The sequence below is a fragment of the Gracilinanus agilis genome, chromosome 3 (assembly GCF_016433145.1).
Source record: "Gracilinanus agilis isolate LMUSP501 chromosome 3, AgileGrace, whole genome shotgun sequence".
In the NCBI taxonomy this organism is placed as follows: Eukaryota; Metazoa; Chordata; class Mammalia; order Didelphimorphia; family Didelphidae; genus Gracilinanus; species Gracilinanus agilis.
Window position 1 is genome coordinate 645819117 of NC_058132.1, and position 6866 is coordinate 645825982.

Consider the following 6866-nt stretch of genomic DNA (forward strand, 5'->3'; position numbering starts at 1 on the left):
CGTCATCCGTGCCATTCCTACATGATTCACCTGTAAGGTATTCTGAGCCTGAACGTGGCACAATGGTAGAGGGAAGGAATCTGGCCTCCTTCCTCCCTGGACAGGTGGAGAAATCGAGGCCCAGGAGAGGGCCGAGTTGTGAAACGCCACCCATTAGTCATCCCTTCGGGGATCCGAGGCTCCCGGGAAATGTATTTGCTAACATCGTGGACACGTCTTGGGGAGTGGCGGTGTCTACTTTCCTTGTGGTCCCCTCTTTGGGTTCAGAGAAGACGAGACACCTGTCGGTGGGAGGGCTTAGGGAGGAAGGGAGAGCCGGGAAGAAGGCCAGAGCAGTGCAGGTCCCGGGAGAGAACTCATGGGGGGCTGCTGGAAGGACTGGAAGGAGATAGAAGTGGGAGCTCCCAGGAGCCTCCATCGGGATGGCAGCGCCTCCAGGCCAAGAGAAGGGTCAGAAGGAGAAGCCTCTGGAGGCATCCAGCCCAGTTCTGTGCCTGGGAGAGGGGCCAAGTGAGGCGTCCCCAAAGCAGTAAGATCCGGGGTGTTACACGCAGGCTTTTCCACTCGGTCACCACCTTCTGCCCCCCTAACACTAAGCACATACTTGAAGGGATGGATCTGGTGACGCATCCTTGCACAGAGGAGGTGCTTCTGGTGACGCTACCTGACCTGCCTTGAAAAGAACCTGAAGGAATAGCGAAACCTCAAACCCAGTCAAGAATTAACTTTAAGGCAGTCAGTGGGGAAAAACATACTTCAAAGGAAGTTTATTCAAAGTTCTTTCCAGTCTCTTCTGCCTGCTGGGTCCTAGAGACAGGACACTCAAGTTCAAAGTCAAACTCTCCTGCTTCCAGTCTTTTTTGTCCTTGGTGTGGTCACTTCCCTTCTCTGGGCCTCGGTTTCCTAATCTGTAAAATGAGGCAGTTGGACTAGAGCTGTGTTGGCGAGCTTATAGCATGCATGGCGGAAGGGGATGCTCCCCTCTCCCTCTCCACCATGCCTGAGGGCATTTCTCCCATCATCTGCCCCTCTTCCCAGCGCTCCAAGGGGGGGGCACTTCCTTCCTCCCCTGTCTGGGCTCAGATGCAGTGAGAAGGTCACAATTTGGGCACTTGGTCTCTAAAAGGTTCACCATCACTGGTTTAGACAATCTTCGAGGTCCCTCTTAGTCCAAACTCTGCTCCTGATCTGAAGGAATGTCAAAGAACGGACACGCAGGATGGACTTACAATGGCATTCTAGGCAACTCCTCCCTGCGAGAGAGAAAGTATAAACCTCCCCATTTTACAGGAACTGAAACGGGAATTTTCAGGACATGGAAATAGTCACTAAGTGGCTCCTCAGGGTGATATAACTTTTATGAGTTGGGAGGTGGGAGTGTGCATTTGGGATCCAGTGCCAGGGCAGTTAGGTGGCACAGCAGAGTGCCAGACCTAGAATCAGGAAGTCTCAGCTTCTTGAGTTCAAATCCAGTCCCAGACACATAGCTGAGTGACCCAGGACAAGTCATTTGACCCTGATTGCCTCAGTTTCCTCATCTGTAAAATAAACTGGAGATGGAAATGGCAAACCGCTCTAGCATCTTTGCCAAGAAAATCCAAAATGGAGTCATGAAGAGTAGGACACGACTGAAAAATGGCTAAATAACAAGAAGCAGTCTAGCAATGGGGTTGCGTGGCCCTCGTGCCTCTCACTTGGAGGGGACACATCGATAAGTCTGCTATTCCTCCACGCATTCCTAACTTGTAGTCTATGAGCTTTGGTTTCAGTTGTTGTTCAGTCATTTCCAATTTTTTGAGAGCCCTTTTGGAGTTTTCTTGGCAGAGATTCTGGAGTGGTTGCCATTTCCTTCTCCGGTTCCTTTTACAGATGAGGAAACTGAGGCAGACAATAACTAAATTTAAATGTAAATTGGTTTCCTTCTTCAATTCTATTTTACTAATGCATTTAAAGACATTATTCTGAAGGGATGTACAGGCTTCAGCAGATCCCATATGCAGGTACACACACGTGTTAACCTCTTGTGTCCTCGGTCCTCTCAGATGCTACATACTGGAGCCAGAGGTGGCTTTTATTAGAATCAATGCCCCCTGTCCCACGGTGGGCAGCCTCTGTTCACATCCAAATGCTGGCATCCTTCTGGAGGTGCCCTGTGACAAGCTGGATGGAAGACGGGTCCTGCCTGGCATGGGTCTGAGTGACCAGTAAGGTGCCCAGGCCAGTGCTGGAGGACAAGTAGAATTCTCTGAGCACAGTGGCAGGAGACGTCACTAGCCAGGCCCATTGCAGGCCCGCTTGGGACCTGAGTCATGCTAACGGGCTCTCCTAGGAGCCATAGAGCTGCCTCAGGACCTGAGAGGCCGGGTTACGTGGTGCTGAACAAGAGCTTGTGGGGCAGTCCAGCAGGCATGCACGGGCAGGCACCTCTGTTCACCTTAATTTGCCTCCCCCTGGCATCTGGTCCTGGGAGGTATGTGGAGGAGGGAAGAGAAAGGAGGAGCCTCCTGCTGAAGCTGCGGGCACCCTGGAGGACTGGTCTGCAGCTCCAACAAGTAGAATGGCCGGAGTCCTGCTGGAGAGTAGTTTGTGCCACTCCTCTGAGGCGGGAGGGGAGGAGAGGGGCTGCCAAGTAGGCATCGAAAGCCAAGGGGAGAGGAGAGCAGCCTGCTCCAAGCCCTTAACAGATGGGGGTGGGAGGGAGAGAAGAAACAGCGATGGCCAGAGAGGGTTCTGGGAAGGGTAGGGTGCTGCTGCCGCCTGGGCATTCCAGGAAGCACTGGACAAGAAATCTGGAAACTTTAGGTGGGCCATTTCCCATCCCCAGTGAGAGAAACTGAGGTTCAAAGAGATGATTCTGGGGCTCCCTTCCCCGTGGTTCCAGAAAGCCTGGAGGCCAAACATTGGTTCACAGTTTCCATGCAAATTCCTGGCCAACAAGCCAAAAGGGTTTGGTTTCATCAGAAACACCCACAGAAACGCAGGACAGCAGAAATGCAGAAAAAGTTGGCTCCTGTGGTTGGAGCCAGAACAGGAGATCTTCAAGGCTTCTGGGCTGGGGGCTGGAGGGCCATTTGGTTCCAGCGAGAGACCTCGGCCATAATGACATTTGGGGATGACTGGCAGGAAGAGGACCAGACTTGGCTTCTTGCCTTCCTCTGGGATGGGAAAGTCCAGAAGAGGCAGGTACCATGGAAAGGGAGCCGCATCTAGTCACAGGAGAGCCTGGCCCTCTGCTGCTTCTAGCTGTAGAGTCCCCGGACCCCCGGCCTCTCACTGGAGTGATGAACCTCCTCCCCGGGGGCAGGTCACTGCCTCTGAATGAGACAGGGCTGGCTCGCCATTCCCAATCTCCCAGACGTTCTCTGCCTCGCAGCCCTACGTCTCAGAGCTCCCAGAATCCCACCTTCTCTGGGTTCTGGGCAGAGTCTAGAATGGGACAAAGAGACTTCCTCTGAGCTGACACTGGAGGGACTCTGATCTCTGACTCCTGTTGAGAACATGGTGGGTCGCCAGCCCTGGACGTGGCCAGACAAGGGCGAGTCCTTCATCGAGATGGTTTCACTGTTCTAAAGTCCGTTACGAGCAACATTTGATCTGAGGCTTACGACAGCCCTGAGAGGGAGAAACTACATGGAAGTTTGGCCCCATTTTATGGATGAGCAAACTAAAGGTCAGGGAGGACAAACCAGTGGCCTATGATAATAGCTAGCTGTTGTCAGATTAGAGATCTCGTACTGAAGGGCTCATGGTAGAGCTCAGCTCTTTGCACACGGTCTGGCTCTCTTGTTGCCTCTAGATTATTCAGCTCATCCTGAGAAATAAGCGGAGATCCAGGCTTTGCCCATTCATTCCTCCCTCCAACATGAAAAGACACCAGGTAGCAGAGAGAAGACCCAAATCAGAGACCCACCCAGTTGCCCCACTTTCCAGCCCTCTGACTATTTCTAAGCCTCAGTCTCCTTTTCTGGAAAATGGGTTTTTCTACTTGCTCCTGCCTCCCTTATGGAGCTCCTGTGAGCAATAATGTAGGTTATAGGTCAGCGGGCCTCCACAGTGTCAGGGTCCGACACAGCATCTGCCTCTGAAGGGCCCCAGACCCTCTCCTTCATGGCTGCTCTGGCCGACTCTGCCCGGGACCTTTTGTCCTCTGGCCAAGAAAGGCACATTCGCTCTTTCTCTGACGAGGTAATCCTTGACATTTGAACCCAAAGGGGAAGGAGAGCCACTTGTGCGAAGTCTCACCTCTGGGCCCTGCCAAGCCTCCCAGGGCTCACAAGCTCCCCGTATAATTACTGTGGCTGGCTCAGGCCTCTTGTCAAACCAGTCACACCCACCCAGACACTGAGGGGTCCTGAGCCAGAAAGTGAAATTTCCCACCTGATTCCTTGTCCAGTGGCTCCTGGAGGGCCCAGGCGCCAGCAGCCCCCAGCCCTGCCCAAACCCTGCCTTGCTGTGGCCCTTTCTTCTCTCCCTCCCAGCCTCCCGGTCATCGGCACCCCTTCCCCGATCCATGCTGCCACTATTTCTGCCCAGCTTTGGCTGTCTGCCCCTTCCCTGGGCACTCAGCACTCACCTTATGGCTCCACCCCAGCAGGGACCCCAAGACTTGGGGTAGTCCTTAGCTGAGAGACCCCACACCAGGCACTAAGGAGAGAGCCACCCACTGACCACAGGCAGGCCCCAGCCGGCAGCAGCTCCTTCTCTCTCCTCCCACCTCCACCAATTTAACTGCCATCACCTGAGAGGCCGCCCAGCCCCAATCCAGGGGCTTCAGTAAGTCAGAGGGTCTGAGCAGCACCTGGGCTCAGCCTGTGAAGCAGCCCCCAAAGAGTCGGGTCCCAGCTGGCTGCCCTGACTGGGGAATGGGGAGAAGCCAGTCCCCAGCCACTGACTGAGGGCGTCCCCCTTCCCCCAAGACAAGCAGTGCATCATGGATCCTTTGAGGATGACCACCAGGCTGGGCGCAATGATGCTCCTCTATCAATAAGCCTATTGGCTGATGGCACAGATGGAGCAGGGGGGATTGTGGTCCAGTCTGGTCTCTCTTAGGATCAGAATTGAAGGCGATTAGCCAAGAAGCTCCGGAGCCAGGCAGAAGATGGCAGGATTCCTGGTGTGAGGGTCAGGGACCTACACCTGGGTCTACATTCCCTGTGATTAAGGGAAGAGTGCTTAATAACTCTGTGCCTCAGTTTCTTCATCTGTAAAGGGAGAGTGCTGGCTTCCGTCCTAGGATTTCAAAGCACCCTTCTTCTTTTCTAAGCAAGCGGCTTCTCTAATTCTGATTTTAAAATTCAGTTGTGCCAGCCATGTTGGCAGGTTTGGGGGAAGGGATGGAGCCAGGGAAGGCTGAAGATAAGAGCAATCCTACCTCATTTATTCATCTAGAAGGTGCCCTAGGAAGACTGATGTGCTCGTGAAAAGTCAGGCATCCTCAAGTTTGTTACCCAAATGCCTGAGATTCCGGCTCCCCCAGTCCCAAGCTAGCAGACTCACCAAATGTAGAATCTTGGCTGATTAGCAAGAGAAACCGACTTCTCCATTGACAAGCGAGAAGACTGAGGCCCAGAAGGAGGAAGTGATGGGTACAGAGTCACACAGAGTCACTGATGGAAGACTGAGGACCAGAGAGAGGAAATGATGGGCACAGAGTCCCACAGTGATATTGATGGAAGACTGAGGCTCAGAAGGAGGAAGTGATGGGCACAGAAGTCACACAGAGTCACTGATGGAAGACTGAGGACCAGAGAGATGATGGGTGTAGAGTCACACAGAGATGCTGATGGAAGATTGAGGCCCAGAAGGAGGAAGTGATGGGTACAGAGTCACACAGAGTCACTGATGGAAGACTGAGGACCAGAGAGAGGAAATGATGGGCACAGAGTCCCACAGTGATATTGATGGAAGACTGAGGCTCAGAAGGAGGAAGTGATGGGCGCAGAAGTCACACAGAGTCACTGATGGAAGACTGAGGACCAGAGAGATGATGGGTGTAGAGTCACACAGAGATGCTGATGGAAGATTGAGGCCCAGAAGGAGGAAGTGATGGGTACAGAGTCACACAGAGTCACTGATGGAAGACTGAGGACCAGAGAGAGGAAATGATGGGTGCAGAGTCACACAGAGATGCTGATGGGAAGACTGAGGCTCAGAAGGAGGAAGTGATGGGCTCAGAGTCACACAGAGATGCTGATGGAAGACCCAGGTGTCCAGGCTGGATTCCCCAGGGGATTTAGTGCCTGGTTCTCTCTGCCTCTTTCCATAAATCCCCTCTTTGCTTTGTGGGCTGCACTTTGTCCTGAAATATCTAGTTTGTCGGTCAGTGACTTCCTCCCCGCACTCTACCTACCTAACAAGAGAGAGCTCCGGAGGCCAACATCATCAGGAGAGATCACTGGCCTCAGCCAGGTTTCAAGGCTCTCATGCTGCAGAGGAAGCCAATCACGGGAGATCAGTCCCTGGGTTGGGGAGGGGCAGGATGAGGCCCGACTCAACTCAGGTGTCCTCAATCCAAAGCCCCAGAAAAGCCCCGGATCAATGCACACAGCTGGGCTGAGGAAGGCCCGCATGGAAAGCCTCCAGAGGGATCTGTTTTATGGTTTTGGATTTTTAGGGAAACCTGAAATAGCAACGTGTGTTTGAATGAATGCAATGCTGTGTATTGGCTCCAAGGCAGAAGAAGGTTAAGGGCCAGACAGTGGGGGTCAAGTGTCTTAGGCTGACAGAGCTAGGAAGTGTCTGAGGACAGATTTGAACCCAGGACCAGGATCCTGTCTCTAGGTCCGGTTCTTAGCTATCTATCTGCCCTCTCTCCTCCTGATTCTTTCTTTTTCTTTCCTTCCCTCCCTCCTTCCCCCTTTCCTTGC